Source organism: Pteropus alecto, unplaced genomic scaffold (assembly GCF_000325575.1).
Source record: "Pteropus alecto unplaced genomic scaffold, ASM32557v1 scaffold7, whole genome shotgun sequence".
Taxonomy (NCBI): domain Eukaryota; kingdom Metazoa; phylum Chordata; class Mammalia; order Chiroptera; family Pteropodidae; genus Pteropus; species Pteropus alecto.
The window spans coordinates 52658992-52683900 of NW_006494614.1; the positions used below are offsets into that span (position 1 = coordinate 52658992).

Below are 24909 nucleotides of genomic sequence, written 5' to 3' on the forward strand. Positions count from 1 at the left end.
TCCTTTCTGTGCAAGCTCTGTTCCTCATACGGACTTCTATTATTGTATTTTCACTCAAATGTCATTTATTGCACATCTGGCTGTGGTCCTCGACTGTTGCCCTTTTATGTCAGAGTGAGCTTGAGGAGAGGATGAGGACACATATAAATCACAGTGCAGTGTAAAAAAGAACACTGTAGGAAGCAAATTCTCCAATGACCGCACTAAAGTAGTAAAGAGATTTTTTTTTAAATGCCAGTTGTGTATTTATATTCAGCAAAAGTGGAGATAGAAATTAAGGAACATGATCATTTTGTTTCCTTTCCCTTTACATGGCTATCTCAGGAAGCAAGTGACCATGGCTGTGCTAGGAAGTGGCCTCTTGTCATCTGTTTCCCATGCCCACTCCTGCTCTACCACATGATGGCACAACCCTCCAGCCCCAACTTTCTCTCACCTGGATTCCCATTATCTGTTCTAGTTTCCTTCTTCAGGACAACATAGATGCCATCTCTCCCATGAAGTCTTCCCTGATCTCTCCTTCTCTGAACCTTTTATAGTGCTAAGTACTAGCTCTTGGTTATATTGTCTTAAACCTATTCTGTGATTCAAATATCAGAGTGACAGTAAGAGTACTTTTCGGTAGGAAATTCAACACAGTCGTTGGTCATTGTAACTTGGAGAGGTTGCTCAGTACTGGAAAAAATCAGACGGATTTGAATTGAAATCGTGGCTCTGTTCCACCTCTGACAAGCTGAGTAATCTTAGGCAAGTCACTTTCTGAGCCCCATCTAGAAAGTGGGAATACTACTACTTACCATCCACCACCTGGGTACATATCTAAGAGGTGCTGGACAGCTCACCCTTCTGCTTAAAACCCTACAATGGCTTCTCATAGTTTTCAAAATCAAATCTGAAAACTCTTTAACATATTTCAACACCCTCTCAACTTCCCCAGCCTTACTTCTTATCTAACTCACATTTTATACTCCAGTAACAATGAATTCCTCATGATATTTCCCACCCCATGCTTTTATTTTTTTGGTCCCTTCAAACCCTGCACTATTATTCCACCTTGCTCAGGCATCACTCTCCTCCTGCAAGCTTTCCTGGTTTGTTACCTTCCCCACTTACACAGATTAGTTTCTCTCATGATACCCTGACCACAGCTAAATCATTGTAGTTATCTCATTGTTTACAATTATTTATTTACAGGACTATCTACTCAATAAAACTAGGGTTCCTTAGGGGGGAAAACTGGATTTTATTCCTTTGTATTTCTAGCACGGTGCCTGCTACATACAGGTACTTATTTCTACTTCGCCTTTCTGATGCTCCATTTCTTCATCTATGACATGGGAAGAATATCATCTACTTGAAAGCTTGGGATTAAGGTTAAGTATTCAAAGCTAACCACAGTGTGTCTGGCATACAATCAGCCTTCAGTACATTTGATTTATACTCTCAGCATCTCCTGGTTTGCCTTCCTGTTCTATCCTTCAGGACCAGGCTCTTACACTGGCCCTGTGTCCTTGCCGTAAGCCCTCTCCTCCACCCATAACCCTAAGCAGTGAGGGTCCCAAGCTCCAGACCTTTCTTGGCCTCCTACCCCTGCGAGTGCCCTCTGAACTCTGAGGATGACTCAGCTAAAGCACCAATGCAGTGCTGCACACATTTCTTGAGCACTTTGTGCAAGACAAAGTCCCAGATGGAGTGGAAGTGATACAACATGTACAAGGAATTTATGATCTACTAGAGGGCAGGGGAGAGGTAAAGAGACAATCTGACAAATAAAGGCAGTGCCGTTCAAAGAAGGAAAAGGTTATATAGCTCTGGGGGGAAGACCCAAAAGCCTTGGAGAAAGTGGCATTTGAATTGGACTTCAAAGGATGACTTTAAACTGAGGGGCTGTTTCCAGAGTTGTGTGTGTTCCATAAAACACAACACTAAAATGTCCTCCTCCTCAGATGAAAATTAATTTAAAAAATGCTGCCTACTACATACCCTTCTAGGAGATATGTAATGCACAGTAGCAAGGCTGTGAGAAGTCTTGAGGTAAGGAACCCTATCTAATTTTATTTAATTCAGCACCTCAAATCTGACCACAAGTTCTCTATTCTTTTTTCCCCCTCTGGAGGATTACTGCATCTTGAGGAACATACTTTAAGAAACGACAAATTAAATGTTACCCTTCCAAAGTTATAAATTTGCAACAGGACATCTCATAGATAAATCCTAATGTTAGGTTTTTTAACAATGTAATCAGCAATTTAAAAAATTCTCCTGGCAGTTTTGTCCAAAGAGAAAAAGCAATGAAAGACCATGAAGAACTAAGTAGCTGTGGAAACAAATTTGCTCCTTCTCCAGTATGAAGTGGAGTGTAGACCACAAGCCTTTCTATCAAGGGAGGGAAACGACACAGCTCTGAGTTCACTCCTTCTTTGGTAGAGTTTTTACACTCCAAAAGCCATCCTCCCTTCCTCTCCAACCTGCTGACTGGGTAAAAAACACCACACTTGAAAGCAAAGAGAACAACATTGCATAACAACGAGCCAGTGGACAAGGCATGTTTTGCTCCTTAATATTTACTGAACAGTGGTACTCATAAAAGGCGAGAAGGAAAGGGACATTGTTTACTTGTCTGTCCCCATGTGCTGGAAGCACAGTGCTCAATGATCCATTTTGTGAGTTAACAAATGTTTACTGGGAGCGAGGCATTGTGCTCATGATTCAGAGCAAAACAAGACATAATCCTACTCACAAATCCTGTTTCACAAGGAAAAGAGACAGGTAAACAAGCTGCAATGCAGCACGCAAAGTACAAGCAAATAATTCTATATTAAGAGGTGAGTACAAAATGCCAGCAAGGCACAAATGCAGGGACTCCTGAACTTTGCTTAGCCTCAAGGTCAGGAGAAAGGCATGTTAAAATAAGGAGATTCCTCTTAGCTCTCAGAAGATTGGAAGAGTTTTGAAGGCAAATACATATAAATGAATAAAATAAGGTTCTACAGTTGAGTAGAATAGGGTAGGATAGAGCAAGACTGAAAAAAAAAAAAGGGCAGTCAACCAGTATGGTGGCACACGGAACAGCTGCATCTAATTTCACTTACTCCTGAAACCCACAAAAAGTCAATAGTGCATTTTTTCTTCTTTTTTTAACTTTAATTTAATTTTTTAATTTTTCAGTTAGAGTTAACGTTCAGTATTATTTTATGTTAGTTTCAGGTGGAGTGATTTTTTTCTTAATAACAAAACTGTCATAAGTACAAGGAAAGAGGAGACTGACTGAGCAGACTCAAGAAATCTGTATCCTAAACCAGATGCAGGGAAAGCTGAGAATTCAGCTGATTTAAACCACAGAATACGCACCAGGCCCAGGACTGCCGTACTGTGTGTACCTAGAGCAGGAATATTGGACGCTACAATAAAGACAAGAGTGAAAGATGTTCATAGAGAAAAGTTGGATCCCTAGAGCCTCTCCCCACTGACAGAATTCTAGAGGCTTGGTCTCTGGAGAGCATAAAACAGAAAAGTCTCGTATTTGCTTTAGAAAATGGGGAAGGGATTGAGGGATACAGATGAAACAAAAACGTCCGTGAAGTGATCACTGGTAATCCTGGGTAAAGGGAACAAGGGGGTTCGTTGTACTATCTTCTTTACTTACGTAAATCTTTGAAAATTTTTATAATAAAAAGTAAAAGTGTCTCTGGCCCAGAAGGACCCAGCACATTTCAAGGGGAACATCACAAAGACAGGGCACTGCGTCTACTGAAGGTGGAGTGCCACACATCCCCTTACCCTGTCTGTCTCCTCCCGAGACAGTCGGGTAGAGCCGCACTCTGCAAAGACGAGTGCAAGGTTCACCCTGGGTGAACGCACCCTAAAGAAAACCTGAAGGTGCTGCCTCAGGGGCTCCCCAAAACAGCCTACCCCAATCATGCTATAGTGAGGCTCAGAGTCAGTGATCTTCACCCCATGGTCAGTTTCCTTTTTTTTTTTTTCTATATAATTCAATGGTGTTAAATATATTCATAGAGCTGTACAACTATCACCACTGGGTGGTTTATTGAGATATAATATTAAGCTTTATTAAGATATAATTCATATACTCAATTCACTCTTTTAAAAGTGTATAATTCAGTGGTGTTCAGTATAGTCACAGAGCTGTATAACCATCACCAAAATCAATGTTAGAACATTTTCATCACCCGCCAGAGAAAACCCTATACCCATTAGCAGTCACTCCACATTTCCCTGACTCTCCAGCCCCTGGCAACTACTAATCTATTTTCTGTCTTTATAAATTTGCCTATTCTAGACATTTCATATAAATGAAACCATATACTATGTGGTCTTTTGTGAGTGGCTTCCTTCACTTACCATAATGTCAAGGTCTTGACAGCATTTTTTACCCACTCCCCTTAATCAGGAAAAACAGCCAAAGATCACATTCAGAGTGACATCTTGGGAAAGCCTCTAATAAAGATACAGACCACAGTAAACACAAAAAAAGCATCTTGAAGGAAACAGATACTATGCTGAGGGTGGAGGTTGGGAGAAGTACCATTAATATTCTCACTAAAAGAAAATAAAACTGCATCCATGAAGAGCAAATAGGCTACTATAAAAAGGAAATACATGGAGAACAAAAGAGCTCTTAGAAATCGACAAACTTAATAGTAAAAAAAAAAAAAAAAAAACCTAAATAAGAGGAATAAAAGATAAAATTAAGGAAATCTCTCAGAATGTAAAATCAAAAGACAAAGATATGGCAAATAGGAGGAGAAGCTAATATTCTAGAGGACCAGTATAAAAGGGTCCAGTATCTGAATAAGAGAAAATCCCAAGAAAGAGATAACAGGAAAAAGAATAATCATAACAATACAATTTGACAGAACTTTGAAGAACTGAGGCATGCAGGTTACCAGGTGTGAAGGGCTCAGCACACCACGCGCAGTGTGAAATTACTGTGGAATTTCAAAAACTGCAGAGGAGATTCCACCAGCTGTCATAGAGGGAAAAGTCAAACAAACAGGCTCTATACAAAGGATCAGAAAATAGAACGCTTCCAACTTCTCAACAGAAGTTTTATTTTATTTTTTTAAATAAAAACAGGACAAGGGAGCAATTCCTTTAAAATTCTGAAGGAAAATGATTTCCAACTTAGAATGCAATACCCAAAGTATCAATCAAGTATGAGAATGGAATGAAGATATTTTCAGGTATACAAAATCTCAGATATTCACATTCCATGGACATTTTCTTAAGAAGCTCCTGGAAGATGTCCTTCACCAAGTGGTATACAAGAGTCAAAGGGTCTAGGCAACAGAGGACCCCAAGTTGACTGCCACATGAAGATGCCAACCAGACTGCAGAAGTATAACTCCAGAGACAGACATGTTGAAAAAGGACATTGTCAACAACCCCACTGCCATTAAATCCTCTTTGGTAATGTTATTCTAAATATTTAAAATGTATGATTATAAAAATTTCAAATGTGCTCAAAAGGAGAATCCTGATACCTGTCACCCAGATTCAATAATTATGAACATTTTGGCCTATTAACTTGATCTATCCTTTTTTTCCATTTTTTCTTTGTTTAAATATTTTAAAACAAATTCCACATCATACTATTTCACCCCTATGCACTTCAGAACCCATCGCTACATTAACCATTTTCTAATATCACAAAATTACTACCACACCTACAAAATTAATAAAAATCCCTTTATATCAATCCATAAAATTTCTACAAGATCTCAAAAATGCCTTTTCACAATTAGACTGTTAAAGGCTAAACTGTGCCCTCCCACATATATACACACAAATTTTTATGTTGAAGCCCTAACCCCTAGTACCTCAGAATGTGACTGTAATTGGAAATCTGGCCTTTAAAGACTTAAGTGATTAAGTTAAAGTGAGGCCCTTAGTGTGGGCCCTCAGGCAATCCTACTGGTATTCTTACAAGAAGAGGAGATTAAGACAGAGAGAGAGAGACAGCAGGAGTTCATGTGCACAAAAGGACAACTTCATACAGAGGCAGGAAGAAGGCAGCCATTTGAAAGCCAAGGAGAGAGGCCTCAGAGGAAACCCACCACTTTGCCAGGACCTTGATCTTGGGCTTCCAGCCTCCAGAACAATAAGAAAATAAATTTCTGTTGTTTAAGCTACACAGCCTGTAATAGTTTGTTATGGCAGTTGTAGCAAACTAATATATAAACTATCCAAATCAAAACAAGGTTCATATATTACATCTGGTTTTCATTCTTAAGCCACATGATTTTTTTTATGCTATTGACTTCTTGCAGAAGCCAAGTCATTTGTCCAACACCGAATTTGTTTGTTTGCCCTCTTAGAGTATAATTTAATTTGTCATCCATATTTCCAATAAATGTACAATAACTCTAGAGGCTTGATAAGATTTAGGAGTCAACTTCTAGGTAAGAATATTCCACAGGTGATACTACACATTGTCATTTTAACCTGACAAATAATAATAGGTAAACTTGGTCTATATTCTTTTTTGATTCTATTTGCCTTGACCATGTGCTGATGCTGCTGTCTGCCTGGGTCAGCCGATGGCATTCACTTCATCCCACAGATGAGTTTCACTGTGATCTACATTCTGAGAGCTGGAGATAGGCCATAGAGAGACTAGGAGTAGAAAAGAGCAGTCCACTCTCTGTGACCATATCCTACCAAATATCCAGTGCTTGGCGCACACAACAGCCCTATCAAATGCCCCAGCAGGGGTGAGCCTTATATTTCCTAGGATTCACTCACGACCTTGCCCACTGAATTTTTCAGTAGGACCTTTTATAACTCTCAGGAAAGCTAATCCCAGACTATGACCCAGAGTCAGTTTAGCTTATTTTCAGATCTAAGAGTGGCCATGTTGCCCTTTTCTTACAAAGCTTGCTAGATTCATACTTGCATCTTTGTTTAAAAAATTAAACAATATATAGCTTAGAAATACATACATAGGTAATTAAACCATAAAGAAAAGTAAGAGAATGATGAACGTAGGATAATCTTTGGCTCTGGTGAGGAAGGACGGAGACATGATTTGGAGGGAGAACAGAAAGAGCTTCTAAGTTACCAATAATATTCATTTTGATAAACTGAATGCTGGATACACAATTTTGATTTTATTATTCTTCTTTACACTAATATGAAACACATCATACATATGAAAGGTGGAGGAAATGAATACTCTTTGGTAGGTAAAATATGTTTCACATTAATTATTTTTATGAGAGTAGTCCACTGTGGCTAGAACACAGGGTTTGAAGAGTGGAATGAAATGAGAAAAGTTTGGAAATGGAGTTTACTCTGAAGCAAATGGAAGCCTTGGTGACATTCTCTTGGGAATATCATCATGGAACATATATACCCAAGATCAACTAAAATGGTTTTTTCACAATCTATCCATCAAGAATGATATCAAAAATCCTTTTTTTTCCCCCAAGTTATACAGAGATGAAATATCTGACATTGTAAGCTTTACTGGGAAACATAATAATATGGTTTTGTTGTATTTTTCCAAAGAGAGGAGATTCACTTCCCCTAAGAACATGTTTACCTCAAATTCTTAAATGACATAAAGCCAGGATAGATGCGGAACAAATGTTCTAGATGACAGAATTGAGATATATGTTGGTGAGCTGAAGTGACAGGTCAAATCTAGCCCACTTTATATCAACATCTACCATTGACTGAGAACATATGATATGCCAAGAACTTTACATAATTTACCTCATTTAATCCTCACAACCATGCTGGGAAGCTGAGACTCAGGGACGTAATCTTTCCAAGGTCATAAAGCATGTTAACAGCAGAATCATAATTTGAACCTAGGTTTTCAGATTCAAGTTTCAATCTCAAGTGAGATTTCTTCAGCTACCAGAAATTAACATTTAAAAACTGAATCTTCTGTACTTGAATTCAGTCTGTCACCCTCAGAGAACTGCCACCAATCCTGATCCCCTTGGGCATATAAGGGTATCAGCGCCTCAGAAAATAATTAGATCAGACTGAATTCACTCATGAATGTAACATTTGGGGACCCTCTGAAAGCTGCCAGGAAACCTCTGTCTGCCCTCAAGAGTAAGTCTGTCATCAAGAATAAGCTGTAAGAGGATTCCCTCTGCTACCCGTTCCCAGCTCAGCTATGTCTACCTCCCTATCTGTGTTTAAGACATCACAAAATTCAGGCTCTGCAGTTGTAGATGCGGATCCCTTACACAAATACTGCTGACCAAGACCCCTTAGTCAGCCTGTTCCCCATCTTTAATTTTCTCTCGTTCTCAGGGCCACTGTGATTTGATGGGTGTGTACAGTTGAGAGAACAGCAAAACCAGCTCCAGCGCACAGTCATAGCCAATGGAGCAATCCCAAAAGACAGCCAGAGAATTTTAATGAAAACCAGAAAACTCCCCACTGCTAAGTCCAACTGCAGTTTAGTACTGCCAGCCCCTCCTCCTGCAGCTAAGAACCTGAGCCAGCTTCACACCAAAGAGCAGAGAGGAAAATCCATTTTGCATTCGGTAGCCTTCCATAGCAGCCACTTTCCAGGGTCATTTAGGTAACTGGCAAGGCACATACTAATTGCAATAGGACCCAGGGACCCTGAGAGGCACAGGGTGTGGCAGCAGCAGATCTGAGCCAACAGATTATGAAACAGTCATTTAAAAAAAAAAAAAAGCAGCCTCTTTCCTTCTGCCAAGCTGTCTGAACACAGCTGCATACAAGCCTAGTGAGGAATCTTAACAAGCTTAAAGGGACAGTATTTCAGATACGTGATAACCGAAGGTGAAGAAAATGAACATTTTGAGCACTTACTATGTGTCAGGCACTCTGATCTCATGCTACTTTCACCATGAGGTGGAATTTATAAACTGCATGTAAGAATATTGATTCAGAGAGGTTAGATAACTTGTTCAAGGCAAACAGCTGGCAAGTGGGGAACCAAGACTCAAAGTTCAATATGGGTGAGGCTCATCAGAAATAAACTCAGAATTCTGACCTCTCCTGCCTAATAAAAAGAATCATCATTTACTGAACATCGGCCATGGGCCTGGAACTAAGATTTTTGCGTATGCTGTATCATCTAATCCTCACAGCTACCAGATAAGATAAGGATCATTATTAACCCCATTTTTGATGAGGAAACTAAGACCAGATGTTAATTAACTTGGCCAAGGACATAATATGACCAGGATTTGAACCCAGGTCTATCTCATTCTAAAGCTTCCATGTTAAAACACTCACCCTAACAGCCTATAGAGGGCAACCACCTAGGCCATCATGCCGAGCAAGCAAGTTGAATAGGGACTTCTGTCTCCCTTCCCAGCAGGTGATGCAAGTTTCAGGATTACCTTTCAATTCCTCCAAGCACTCCTCTGTAGGGGTACAGAATCACTGGCTCGGGGAAGGCTGCCAGGGACTTTTCTACCTTCTCATGGACCATAGGCTCTGAGGACACTGCCCGTGTGAAGAAGAAGGCTGCCACCATGACCTTGAGATGCCTGTGAGTATAAAAGCCGACAGCTCCTTTCTGCAGGCTCTGCTCCACAGGCCCCCACACCACACAGCAAACTCCACACACCCTCCAGAAAACAGCTCACAGGCCTATTTTGTATTCTTAACAGGAGACCATGCACCTCCTCTTAGAGCAACTGTGATTTCTCAAGGGAGACAACTGTCTAGACAAAGCATCCCAATCCATCTTGAGAAGAGATGGGCCATACAAGGTCATGTTTGATCATTTAGTTTTGGGGGGCGTGTGATCAGCGGCCCACTGAAAGCTCTGAGCTTGGCACCTCTGGGTCATCAGACTGAGCATCACTCAGTACAACAACTTACATCCAGGGTTAGAACTGTCTTGTCAGCCAGGCAAGCACTAGGGGACTCAGAGGCATCTTACACCCAGGCTATGGGTCATGCACACACAGGTACACTATTTAAACAGTTTCATTAATCAGAACCCTTCTATATACATTCAGAATTAACCAGCAGGCTTTGAGATAGACTGAACGCCTAATATGTGCCAGGTACTGTGGCAGGTACATTCACAGCCAATATCTTAATTAATCTTCATAAAATTCTGTGAGTAGATAAGATTGCTATTATACAGGTGAGGCAACTGAAGCCCAAAAAGGTAACATAATTTGCCCAAAGTCACGCAGAAAGTGGCAAAGCTAGATTCAAATCTGTTTTAATGACTCCAGAACCCTTATATTCAGTCAACCATGAGACCATTCATTATTCCTCAGACATTTATTGAGCATGTTCTATGGACAGCTACTGTGCCACTTGTAGAAGATAAGACTGTTAACATGGTAGCCTAGGTCCAGTCACCAAAGAACTTATGTTCTCATGAGCATAGAAGATAAGATATACTGAAAGATAGGTACGGGATGATAAGCTTAGGGCCATAGATGAGTGATCAGGGAAGGATTCTCTGAGGAAGTAGCATTTGAGCTGAGACCTGAAAGATGAGAATGAGCCAGCTATATGCAAAGCTCAGAAAAGAAGAACGCAGGCAGAAGGAATAAGAAGTGTAAGGGTTGTCTTCACGAAAAGGCTTGGCTTGTCTGAAGAACATAAAGGCCACCAGGGGCCAAGGCTAGGTAAACAACGAGGAAGAAAGAATGTTTGGGATGAGGCAGGGCCTTATTGACAAAAAAGAGTTTGGATTTTGTCATAAGGGCAATGGAAATTAAGGAAGAGTGTTAATTAGGTAAGTGACATAACATGATTAGTACTGGATACTGTGTGAAAGAGCGGGTACAGGGAGTGGGTAAGAGTTAGGAATCAAGGCAGACATAGGAGAAGAGTTCAGCTGATGTAAGGGCTGTCCCCTGGTTAGAGCTGTGGAAAGTGGAATGGGCAGCCCGGTGCTGATGACTTCCTGTCATTGGAAATGTTAAAAAATGAATCAGATGACCCCTTGGCTAAATGGTTAGAAAATTCAATAATTGGGTGGGCAAATCTTTCTAAATCTAAAATCCTCCTAAACCCTAGAATTCTGTGGTTTTAAGATAAAAATCTTTATTAATCTGACTTTCAGGACTGGACTGTCCACAACAGTCCACGACTTCTTTGGTAAATTCCACCTTTTAAAAGCAAATGAGAACAGTATTAGCTTATTTCAGTCACTACAAAGTGACTCCTAGCTGACTTCTAAGTGTCATGCAAGATGTTGTAAGGCTTTCGGTGTGCATAAAGGCACAAGATATGAAATCAGATATCCCAGATCTGCAATTTATTAGCTCAGTGATATCTGGAAAGTCATTTCAATGACTTGAATCTCTGTTTCTTTCTTTGAAAAACAGGGAAAATAATGCCTGATTCAGGATGATTGCTTTGAGGGCCAAAATACAGTTTCTGACACATTATAGTAATAATAATAATAATTATAACTAACATGTACTGAGCCATTACTATATCCCTACAAAAACTCAAGAAGTAGATACTATTACTATCCTTGTACTAAAAGTTAGGAAACAGATTTTTAGAGGTTATATGTAACTTATCCAAGAATCATATAGCTAGTAACTGCTCAAATTAGAAAAACACAAGCAAATAAATAAATGTCAACAAAGTTTGGGAGAAAAAGACAAAGAAAAACCATATTACATAATTTGAAAAAAAGATGTAACCTGTTAAATTTAACAAACAAGTCAATTCACTGACTAGACATTTAGTAAATATTTATTGAACATATAGATGAATAATTGAATCAATAAATGATTCCAACAAATATTTATTGAGTTCCTACCAGGCACAACATCAAAAAATGAAAGTTTTTTGAGAGTCTGCCATTAAAAACACAATTTGAGAGTCTGCCATTAAAAACATAATCTTCGAATTGCAGATAAATTGCCAACATAATGACCCACAGTCCATAAAAAAAAAAAAAAAAAAGGTCCTAAAAAATGTCATTCTTATACAGACAAAGAGAAGCCGGAATTACTGTTATTCTTCCTGTGGGGAGTCAAACTGTAGAGAGATGCTCAGAGCAGCTCGCAAAAGACTAAGATCACCCAATAAATGGAAGCCTAGAGAAGAGACAGTCTCAAAGAAATGAGAAAACATCCAAAGGAAGCAGAATCTAAGAGAACAAAGGCTGACTTAATAACTAGGAGTTTGCTAATGAACTTTACTAGAATTGTGGGAAGGGACACCAAGTCTCAAAGGGCATTTGGATGAATAAGTTAAAGAGGAACACAACAATCTTTAAAGAAGTTTGGTGATAAAAAGGAGAGGGAATAGCAACAGCCTGATGAAGAGCAGCAGGACTGCTGCCAAGTGTAGAAGGTGAGGAGCAAGGCCAAAAAAGAGAAGCTGAACACAGAAGACAAATGGAGGAAATATAAGAAAGAACTAGAAGGAGGACCAGACCCAGGGAAGTCAAGAGGGGCAGGGCAGAATACATAAGGAAAGGCTACCCTTGGGAAAAGAGAGGTCTCCTTCTGCACTGTGACGGAAATGGAGAGACTGTGATGTATGGGCATAGTAAAAGTTACTCTGATTCCAGCTGATGAATACAGAGAGTGATGGTTAGAAAACACCATTTGAGCTTAAAAGAATATTGATTTCCTTGGGCCACTCATAAATTGGTACTGAAAATGACAACCAACATTTGGATATAAGTTCTATACAGTTAAAAATCGGGTTTATTGAGATGTCCTTATATTGTTTCTTAATCTAGGTGCTGGTTGCACTGGTGTGTTCAGTTCAGAAACGTCATCAAGCTATATGTTTATGTGTGCACTTCTCTGTGTGTATATTACACTTCAATAAAGTTTTTATAAACCAATCATTAACTTAGAATCACCACTCCCATACTCTTTGTTCAGTTTTTAAAAGAGTAATTCACATGAAAACTATGGATCCCTTCAGACAGGCAACATTCCTTACCATTTTTTTAGCTCCTCCACAGTACTAAATTCAAAATAGATACACAGTAGGTATCTAATAAATACATGTTGATGTGATTGGAAGAACTTTAGCACCAATGTCCAGACTCAATAGAAAACTATCTCTAGGAAGTGGCACTTTTATGCTTGTGAAATCTGGCAGACCTCACCTTTGCCAAGTGATTGCACTGAGCATCACCACTAATGGAGTAAACTAATGTATGTGCCTCCCCTTGTGAAGCAATGAGAAGTATACAATATTGGCTACTTAAAATTCTTGCCAAAGATGCTTAACCAACATATAATCATGGAGAAATAGCTAGACAAATTCAGGTTGTGAAATATGAAGAAAACAGGCCTGGAATCTTAAAGTGCAATCCTTAATTGGATCTTGGATTTAAAAGAGACCAAAAATCACATTATTAACACTATAAAAGTAACATTATTATTCATCTTTTTTGAACAATAGGATTATGATAGATTGTTTGCAAAAATGCTACAATTATTCATGCCCCTGAGCAATATGATTTTACAGCTCCTCTCAAGAGGAGCTTGTGACTAGCTTTGGCCAACAGACTGCAACAGAAGTTATGCTGTGTGAGCTCTAAGCCTAGGCCTCAAAAGGCTTTGTACACTTCTACGCTCTCTTGAAATCTACCTATCTCCTGTGGAAACAAGCCTGGGCTACTCTGCTGGAGGATAAGAGACACTCTGGAGCAGAGACAAGCCATCCAAACTAAGGCCAACTTAGACCAGCCAGCCCCTGGTGGATCCAGCAACTGACTGCAGATACTGAGGGGGCCCAGCCAAGATCAGCGGAGCTTGATGAACATTAGAAGAACCATCCAGTTGACGCACAGAAACATGAGCATTAATAAATGGCGTTTTTTTCTAACCTACAAAGTTTTGGCATGGTTTGTTATGCAGCAAAAGGTAAATGATTGAAGGCAAAGTTTAAATATAGACTGTATATTATGGAATCAATGTTAAATTTCTAGGGTATGATAATGCTACTGTGGTTATGTAGAAGAATGTCCTTATACTTGGGAGATAAACACTAACATATTTAGAGATAAAGTAACATGTGTCTGCCCCCCAAAATGTAAATTTGCATATATGAAGATGAAGCAAATATAGCAAAATGTTAAGAATTAGGAAATCTAAAAATTTTTGAGTGTGCTTTGTACTCATCTGTTCATTTGAAATTTTTCAAAATAAAAAGTTAGAAAGAATAAATGCATACCTATCTCCAGAACATGGTGACACTGAATATGTATCTTGTAACATAGCAGCCACCATGTAGTGAACAGATCCTTCTCATCTTTTTTTGCTGTCCTCCACCTCCTACCCATTTTTTACTGAAAGTGACTACTACTGCTGAAGGGGAGGTGGAACAGATATAAACTGCAGTAAACCAGGGATAGACACTGGTAGAGTTAAAAGAAAGATTCATTAATAGATAAGAAGTGTTTAAAAGTTGGTATTAACAGTAAGCAATCACTAAGTAAGGTTTTCTCTCTGATATAATCAGAAAAATAAAATTGTGGTGGGTTGGCTGAAGCTTGAAAAGAAAATAGCTTTGGCAGGAAACATGGGCAGGCCTTTGAATTATTTTGTGTTAAAAAACAAATATTCATGTGCTTTTTTCTATTTTAAGAGATTTCTCAAACGCCTACAAATGAGAATAGTATCTTGTATTACATCTCTTCCCCCTGAAAATCCCTCAAGATTCTTACCAATGGAACCTAAATCTCTTTTTTTCACAACCTACTGAAAGCCTCCTTTATTTAATTTGGATTTCCCTCCAAGTGATATGCAGCAATTATTAATGCTATATATTGACTTATATGAACCAACCCACAGGCCTAGGTTCAAAGAATAAAGCTTTCTGAGCTAAAATCCAAGAACCTCACTTTTCTCTGCCATAGAGAGAAAATCTGCTTAAAATAAATGGCAAATAATGCCCATGCTGTTCTCTATAATAATAAAAATAAAAATGAATAAACAAAAAACAGTGACCTAATTAGTCTTTTTAGAACAATTTCTACAAATCTGTTAGAATGTCTTTGACTTAATAAAACTCCAAACAATTCCATGTATTACCATTGTCAGGTGAGAAAAACATTCAACTTATATAAGGAAAGAAAACAACACAAGATACATCTAATGAGCCAGTTGTTCTCATCTGTCAGAACTAAAAATTTAATGCAGCGAAGATATTTGTCTATGTGTTATTTGGCTCGAAGCCAAATCCATGCCCACTCTTCCTTACAGAATCCCTCAATTCTCTAGCCCACAAACCCCAGGATGCCTCAGACTATAGCTTGAAGCTACAACTTCAAATTAAAAAGGCTGGGGGGAAAAAAAGAAGGTACCACATGCAGAGAGAATCTTTCAGTTGCCTCCACAAACTTTATTAGATTTGGGAAACCAACCGACTCTCATGTCTTCAAGGAAATTTTGATGTTCAAAGAGAATTCTACTATGCACATTAATTCTCCAAACTGTTCAGTAACACTGTAAAGACAGCTGCAGAGCAATTGGCTTTCCTGGCCCACATCTACATATTGGCACCCTAGTAAAAGACATTAGCAGACCTGGGCATGGGTCTAGCCCAGCCATTGAGTTCCTATTCCTTTGTCACTAAAAGTGTCAACTGCTTAAAAAGTATGGGCTGACTGACTGACTCATTGATCCATTCATTGCTCAAACATCTGTTGAGCAAATTTTACATACCAATCTCAGAAGGCGACATGGCCCCTTTCCACAAGGAGCTCATGAGCTAATGGAGAACAGTCCAAACACTTAGGCAAGTTGGAGTAAAGGGCTCTGAATAGGTTAAGTACTTGAGACTGGACTTGAATCCTGGCTCTGCCACTTATTGGCTGGGTACCTTAGGGCAAATATTACTTAATCTGTTCAAGCTTAGTTTCCTTAGCTATGAAATGAGGATAGTAATTGTACCTATTACATTGGGTTATTGTAAGAATTAAATTAGATAATATATATTACTATACATGTCGACAAACTTCCAATAAATGTTGGCCATGATTATTGTTTTTTTATTATTATGTGGTTGGTTATACTTGATATCTTTTAAGGTCATTTACAACTGAGATTCTATGAATTTGTTGAGTGACCCAGAGTAAGAAATATAATATCTCTGGGCCTCATGTTTGTTATTTGTTAAATGAAAAGGTATAGCCAAATGATCGCTAAAGTCCCTTCCAACTCTGGAATAGTAAAAGGCTCTATGATTAATCTCATACGATTTCAAATGTGTCTCAGCATCGCTGCTTAAACTGGTAAAACAAAGCAACTGCCAAGTAAATCATCTTTCTCAGGTGGCGATCTGAATATTTTTTCACTTTAGTTCCTTTAATCTTATAACCCACCCATGCACATATGGAATGTACATGAGGTTTGAGTCCCCAAAGAGAAAAATGAGCAAGTGTGGAGGAAGCCAAGCCCCTGTCCCCTTCCTTCAGATTGGGTAATGGATGCCAAACACAAGTGGGGGAGGTGCGATGAATAAATAGATTCATTCATTCACCCACAGTAGCATCCCACATACTGAGGGAGGAGAGTCTTTCTGTGCCCCACAGCGCTCACTACTTGTCCCCACATGCCACGTTCCACACTGCCATCTTATTTGCCTACACCAACAACCAAACTGATTGCAGTGCTTGGAATGTGGTAGGCACCTAATTACTTATTAACTAAAAATTCATACTTCCCTCAGGACCAAAATTATACATCTGCAAAGTGACTAGGCAGTTTGGGATTCTTTATTAAAGATCACCAATCCAGCAGTGTCAAGAATTAGCTGCGCAACTTTGGAGGGGAGGACTCATTTCATCCTCTGGCTCTCAGTTTCCTCTTTAATTAAAGAAAAAAATGAGGGGAATGGATTAGATTAGGGATTGGCAAACTATGGTTCCTAGGCCAAATCCACCCCCAGTTTAGAATGATTTTCACGTTTTTAAGTGGTTGTATAAGCAAACAAAAAATACTATGCACTAGAAACTGTTTCTGGTCTCCTAATATGAATTTTATTCTCTGGCCATTTACAGAAAAAGCTTCCTGGTTCTGGATTAGATTATATCTAAGGTCTCTTTAAACTCGGAAGTTTTAGCATTCTAATTCTGCTGGGTTTCCGTGAACAGCCTGATTCTAACTCTTTGCACAGAATATTCCTAAATCTGAAACAATACTGAAGACGCAGTAGAAGCTCGATTGTTATTTTTTCAATTGAATAAATGGATTCTACAGCAGTAACCCAAAGAACTAAATCTGCGCCCCCAAAAAGGGTAAATTGGATTAATGTGTATCAAATGAGTGCTTAATAAATGCCCCCAGGATCAACAACTAACAACAAGGGGAACACACAGCTCTCCTGGCTCCTTTGGATGACAGGGGCCCCTATACCGACTGCCCCAGAGCTCAGATAACCAAGATTAAGACTCACCTTGTTCTACCAAATAAAAAATACATTTAGCCATTCCCTGAACAAACCCCTTGGGCAAATTATAAAGCTAACTAGAAGTAGCTATCAGAAACACAGATCATCTGAACAGATCACCTTAACAGCCATAGACCTGAGGGAGTAAATCTCATCCACAATAAAGCATACAGAATAATTTAGCATGCAACGTCTGTTACTCTTTACGTCTGTTATTAAGAATACATAATACCAAAATAAGGAATTCAAACATTTATGCCAGGGCAACAAGCCAAGGAAAGTCTAGAATATATGGTCCTATTAACACTAATGCAAATTGGAGCTAGGTAAAAGAGAAAATAAAGCTTACTGCCTCCACTCTCACTACACATACTTTTCCAAACAGCCAGTGATTATTCTTTTAATGTCTCTCCTCTGTGTACCCATAAATCACTCCTGGGGATACCTTTTGCTGATTTCAAAGGATGAGTTTCTTTTCCTTCTCTTCCTCTCTTCCTTCCTTCCTTCTTGCTCTTCCTTCTTCTTTGTAGCTTCCTACAAAGAGTTCTTCTGAAAGTAGCTGGGGATGCTTTTCTGCCATCCCTCAACGAGCATCTCCAGTACAAGTACAGCACACTCCAACTTCATTTGCTGTCAGACTGTCCTTAGATATTGCAAAGTTGATCTAAAGATTCTGGCCTCTTTGCTTTCCTTTAAAGAAACTGCTTGGAGCTCTCTCTCCTCTCAGCTGACCAGAGAAGCTCGCATCCAGTGATGTGGTGGATTCACACCCCCACCCCAAGGCACCATGCTCCAGATACACTGACTTGGAACGTTAAAAAAAAAAAATCCTATATATCTCAATGCTCATTTCCAGGCTTTTCATAAACCAGAGGAGAGAAGAATAGTTAAAGTATGGATTTTCCTCCTGACTCATTAGGTAAGCTTTTTCTAATAGCCAAAGAGATAGACACTGGCCCTCTGCTGAACTCTGTATGAACCTCAAAAAAATCCCTTTACTTCCCAGAGTCATGTGTTTTTCAACCAACTAAAATGGGTTGGCATCCTTGCTTTCAAGCATTCTGGGTTATACAGTTGGATTCCAGGAGTCTCTAAGGAGTCCTGCAATGGCTCTTTTCTGATACCCGGCCTGAACAGCCTTGCTCACATTTTATTGCAAAGTTGATCTAGAGAAACACAGATCATCTGAACAGATCACCTTAATAGCCATGGACCCAAGGGAATAAATCCCATCCACAATAAGGCATATAGAATAATTTAGCATGCAACATTCTGTTTCTCTTTACCTCTGTTATTAAGAATATATAATACCAAAACAAAGAATCCCTGCTTCAAGCTAGTTTGAGTTGGGTTTCCTTCATTTATAACTTAAAGAGTTCTGAGGAACACAGTCAAGAAGAAAGAACTGCACTCATTTGAAATGGCAAAAAGATAGGAGTAAGCGACAATCCACAGGTGTCTAGGGAACACCTAGAAAATTTCTCAGAACAGAGTAATAACTCCAACAAACTGATGACAATACAAAAAAGACTCTTTTCAGTTTCCAAGGGCTAACTGCTCTAAACTCATACACCACCTATAGTAAGATATTCTCTATTCTCATTTCATTACCAGGAGCATGTGCGAAGTTGTAATAGCACTGCCTTAGGGTTTACCTACTATCAGATACCCTCGGGAGTTATCGACCATACAGAATCCTAACAAGCAAACCTCATTCACCATCCATAGCCAGCTTTGCTGTCCCAGGATTGACTGGGAAATAGATCAATATATGGCTCCAAGAACTGAAAAAATTACTCTGGGGTAAATAGCTCTCGGTATAAGTGTATAACCTTGACCAGAGTTTTCAAAGATAAATATTCAAGAATTATCAAAACTTCTGGGAGCATTTATAAGACTATAAACGGAAATATTACAAAAATAAATAGGAAATGATGCCATGAATGCCTACTTGAGCAATGAAAAGGTTTGCCAGGAACTGGGATCCAGTGATGACAGAGCATGCATCCTGATCAGTTTCCAGAAATGTCTCTTATTAAGCCCAAATTGTTTTATAACAACAAGCACTGACATGTGTAATACATTCTACTTGCTTGTTACAAAGCACTTTTACAATATACATTGCGTTACTTGACCCTTAGAACAACAGTAGGAAGCTGGGGTTGTCCCCAGTCCCACATGTACAGCTAAGAACACAGGCTCAGACAGGTCAAGTGCTTATAGTCCCAGGATCTATGACTTGAGCCAATACTTGAGCACCCATCTCCTAACTCCACATTCTCTATTTCCACTGTAGCCCAAACTATGGAATACCAGGGCAGAGAAATAGCCCAGCTGGAGGAGACTTTGCCCCAGTGCCATAATTATTCAACCTATGTTGGAAGTTAGTTTTCTCTGTTTCATGCAGCTGTATGTGGGAACTTTCCTGGGGGTTAAAGGGCCTGGGATAGATGCCTGGCCTGCCTGCAAAACCAGCTGGGAAAACTCTCTCTGACAAGACACTGTAGCTTATGCCCACAGGGAGGCCTTGAGGGAGTATGAGGCACAGGTTCAAAGTACTGAGACTTTCATGTGATTTTGTCAGAATCTTATAGTTGGAGGCCTCTGAGAGCCAGATGACAAGGTCTCTTGGGACCCCAAAGATAGACGATGAGGCATATAAGCTGAAGTTACCCTTTTTGGGAGAGGGAGAGGGGATCAATTACATAAACTTAGCTGGTTTCAATAAGCATTCTCTCAGATGATTTTTATGATCCACTTCTAGGAGACAAATTGCCAAGATCGAACACTCATACACTACCTGGGAAAGGCAAAAAAGGGGAAAAAATTAACATTTTAGTAAGAGCCATTTATCCCTGATAGCTGGTGATCCACCAACTCAGAAGGAAGACAGGAAATTGGGGGAGCTGTCCTTTAGCATGTTGGAAAACGTGAAGATCTGCCTCTCCTGTTACTTACTGGGTTCCAAGATTGAGAGAGAGGCCCCGTACACCAGAGCAGTTCCTCCAGAAATGGAAAATCTAGGATCCTAAAGAAGTATATGGCAGTGTAAGGGGCAAAGGCCTTGATTTCAACAACCTGTACTTGAACCACTGCTCAGTCTCTACTTAGCTATGACCTTAAGCAAGTCATGATCTCTTTGAGTTTCAGTTTATATATCTAAAAAAGATAAGAAGACCTATCTTATAAGACTGTGGGAAGGATAAAACAAAATTATGAATGGAGAGGTCATTGCACAGTGCCTAATGCACTTCATAAATGATAGCTCAATAAATGATAGCTCCTAACTTTTCCCCCTTCAACCCTCACTTCAATTTCTTAGTATTAGATTCTAATACTTAGTCATTCTAATTCTTAATAATTCACCAGTCCTAAGTAATCTTGAGAAAATCACATGTATTATCCAATATCTTGACCATTTTACTTGCCTTTTGAACTATAACCATCTGTGACTTTAGATATGAACATTTCAAATAAGTCTGGGTCCTTGGACCTCTTATAGTTTCACTTCATGCTTCCTAAATTCATTTCGAAAGAAAAGAAAAACTCCCAGGTTTCTCTTCAACCTGATAAGCTTTCTCCAATCTGGAGGAAAATCCAAACCTTATAAATATTTGGCACATAGCTGTATTTGACAATGGTCAATTCAACTAAACTTTCCACAAGGCTTAAAATAAAAAGGAGTTATGAGTTCACCAAAGCTTTACTTAATTTAGTAAATACGTAGTGTGCTTATAACCATAAGGACAATCGGAAGGATGAGGTTCTTGTGATCTTCATTATCTTCCTGATCTTTGGGATTATTTCCTCTTGACATCCTCTTATCCAATCTTCTGTATCCACCACTACAAGCATTATGACCATACTGTACAATTCTATTTTATGTCTCCTTCACTAATCTACAACCTCCTTTCAGGAAAGAACGATGTTCTGCAAAATCTCAATTACCAGTAACCACCAGCACAGTCCCTGGTATATAATACTAAATTAGTGCTGGATGGATGAATAGAGTTTTTAGATCTGGGAGAAACATTAGAATAATCTGGTCTAATACAAGGTCTTCATCTCACAGATAAGGAAGGAGCCTCAGAGCTATAAGATAACTCAGCCCAGGTAGCCTGGAAGGCAGCAAGATGACAAGTGGTGTCAGTCACATGCCATCTGACCATAAGTTCAAAGGCAGACATCACTTCTCAGTGTAGCTTAGAGGGTACCACATGGGCTCCACACAAAGTCTTGCTCCTGCTACCTCTCAGTCATGTGACTTTGGGCAAGTTACTTCATCTCTGAGTCACAATTTCTGCATCTGTTATTTAGGACTATTAATAACTTCAGAGATTGAAGGCATTACATCTTCCAACATACATAAAGTATCTAGCATAGCACTGGCATGATGTGCTAAATAAATGTTTACTGAATGAATCATGATTGAGTCCCTGTCCGGCATACCATGACCTCAAGAACCTGGTTGAAACTTTGTATTTAAGTCTCTACCCACATGGAAGGTTGCTGGGACATCCATAATTATAGAACCATGTACTTGGAGATTTGTTCCTTGCTAGAATTGGATTTTAAAGCAGCACCAACTAGCCTCTAAACTTTGCTCACTGTTCCTTCTACCTGGGTTGCCCTTCCCACCTTCCTTATTGCCATATAAATCTCACCCATCTTCCATTGCCCAGCCAGATCTACCCTGTCTAGGAAGCCAGCTCTAATTCCTATGAGACAGTCCTTCCTGTCTCACCAATTACTTTCCAGCACATAGTACAAAAGTGTATCTGTTTGCTTTTTAAAATTATGGTTAAATATACATAATACAAAATTTATGATTTTCATCATTTTTAAGTGTACAGTTCAGTGCTATTAAGTATAATCAATCCCCAGAATTTTTTCATTTAATGAAACTGAAACTCTATACCCATGAAATAACAACTCCCCACTGCCCACTCCCCTAACCCCTAGCAACCACCATTCTACTTTCTGTTTCTATGAGTTTGACTACACTAGGTACCTCAAAAAAGAAGCACTATACAATATTTGTCCATTTGTGTCTGGTTTATTTTACTTAGCATATTTTCAAGTTGTAGCATGTAGCAGAATTTTCTTCCTTTTTAACACTGAATAGTCTATGGCCATGCCACCCTGAACAAGCCCGATACCATCTGATCTCGGAAGCTAAGAAGGGTCGGGCCTGGTTAGTACTTGGATGAGAGACCACCTAGGAATACCAGGTGCTGTAGGCGTTAAAAAAAAAAAAAAAAAAAGACTGAATAACATTCTACTGTATGTGCATATCACATTTTGCTTATTCATTCATCTCTTGATAGACACTTGGGTTGCTTCCACCTTTTGGCTATTGTGAATAATGCTGTTATGAATATGGGTGTACAAGGGTGTATCTGTTTTATCTTCTCTACTTGAGTGTAAATTTCTTAATGAAAAAGACTGGGTCTCAATCATCTCTATGGTTCTCAAAGTGTCTGACAGATGATGGGCACTCAGTAAACACCCATCAAATAAGTAAGAAAGGACTCTGCTCCAAACATGCAGTGAAAAAGTAATCGTCTTCCACACAAATTTGCCAAATGGCAGTATCATACAGCAGAAAATCACAGGCTTTGCAATAAGACAGTCTTGATTTCTGGCCCTGGATCTGCCTCTTACTAGTCATAGGATCTCTTGCATGTTACTGAAGCTCTCATAGCTTCAGTTTCTTCAAGTTGTTTTTGCTACAATTAAATACTACAACTTATGTAAAGCAGTTAGCATAGCTCTTGGTACATCATAAACTCAAAAACTGTTTGCCAATATTATTATTATAAAATTATATAATACAAGTAACTTATTGTACTATGAACATGCCCTTTAGCTTCCTGACCATGATAATTTTAAAAGCAAAGAGCACAGCAGTATTCTGAAACCAAGCAATTTATGGCAGTAACAGTTAAAACAGACACAATCACCACAGTTACAATGACTCAGTTCAGTATTATCGAATGTGGAATCTTCAGCTACACAGTTGCAGCTCCAGTAGTTGGAAATGTTGTCACTTCAAAGGGACAGACCTAAATATTATACTAAGGGTCATCTTACTCAGCAGAGCAGCCTGTTCAAGATCTTATAAATGTTTTTTAATCAGGATTACTTAAGGTTTTTTTTGTTTGTTTTTTGGTTTTTTGATTCTTGGGCTAAATCTATTTTGAATTTCATCATTCATATTTTAAAGCACTGAGCAAAAATACAGAAGAAATAAATAGATCTTTATTACTATTTCAGAAAGAAATATTTATTTCACTCTATCTCAAAGGAAATTGAGCTCCCCGACGCCAGTCCCAGTTCCTCTAGGACATGAATTCCTTTTGAGGTTGCTATCCAAATTTCTAAACCAGAAACATTCCTTCCAAAGTTAGGCCCTAGAAAGTAGAGTTCTTACATATTAGAAGAAAAAGCTTATTCAAGTTTCTTTTTGTCTGCCAAAACAACTAATATTTGAAACGGCTAATTAAAACGGTTCTCTGAGACAAAATCAGAAACTTGATTGTCTGGTAGAGGAGAGGGACGGGAAGAAAAAGTAAAAGGAAAAGGAAGTTGCCTGAATGCTAATACCGGCCTAAATATGGCCCCAAGTGCCCATAACTCCTAACTTTCCTCGGACAATCATGATTTCATGTAAATTTATACTGAGATGATTTACTAAATGGATAATGAAATGGGATTTGCTATATATTTTTGTAATTTTTTTTCAATTAAATGAATTTATAAATAAAGGGAAAAATTCTTTGTCAGAACATGATTCTCGGTTTTGAGTTTAGAACAATAGTGTTGCCATATGCATGCCATGTGTCAATTTTAGTTTGGCTCCCAAGCAATGGCTAAGGGCTACTGGCTACCTTGTCCATGAGGGATCCTCAATGTACTTCAAAGCCCAGCAGGTGAAGGGCACCATGCTGGGACTTGATAGCCAAGACCTTGTTTAATCCTCACATCAATCCTATGCTCTAGGTATTGTCATATCCCCACCCTTCTTTTTTACCTTTTTATTTTGAAATAATTTTGGACTTACCAAGAAAAAGCAAGAAAATTACTAGGAATTCATATATATGCTTCATTCAGACTACCTAAATGTTATTTTACTGCATTTGCTTTATCATTCTCTCTTTCTGCAAACAGATATGACTTTACCACTAAGTACTTAATATTTCCTCAAAAATAAGGACATTCTCTTATAGTTTCGCAGTATAATTATCAAAATCAAAAAATTAATATTGATACTATACTATAATCTCAACCCTTATTCAAATTTTACCAGTTGATCAAATAATGTCATTTATGGCAAAAGAAAAAAATTTCTCTGGTGCAATCCAATTCAGGATCATGTGATATGTTTAGTTTTGTGTCTTTAGTCTCCTTTAATCCAGAACTATTCCTCATTGTTTGTCTTTCATGACCTTGACATTTTTGAGAAATACAGGCCATTTACTTTATAGAATGTTTCTCAGTTTGGGTTTATCTGATATTTCCTTGTGATCAGATTCAGGTTAT

General features: G+C 38.8%; 1 protein-coding gene and 1 pseudogene across 5 annotated transcripts in view; one reads left to right on the top strand and one right to left on the bottom strand.

The window, feature by feature from the left end:
• The window catches only part of RAB30 (RAB30, member RAS oncogene family), a 73181-nt gene that overhangs the window by 37162 nt on the left and 11110 nt on the right, over nt 1-24909 (bottom strand). The window lies entirely within an intron of this gene.
• Nucleotides 22492-22610, top strand: LOC112474717 (annotated as a pseudogene).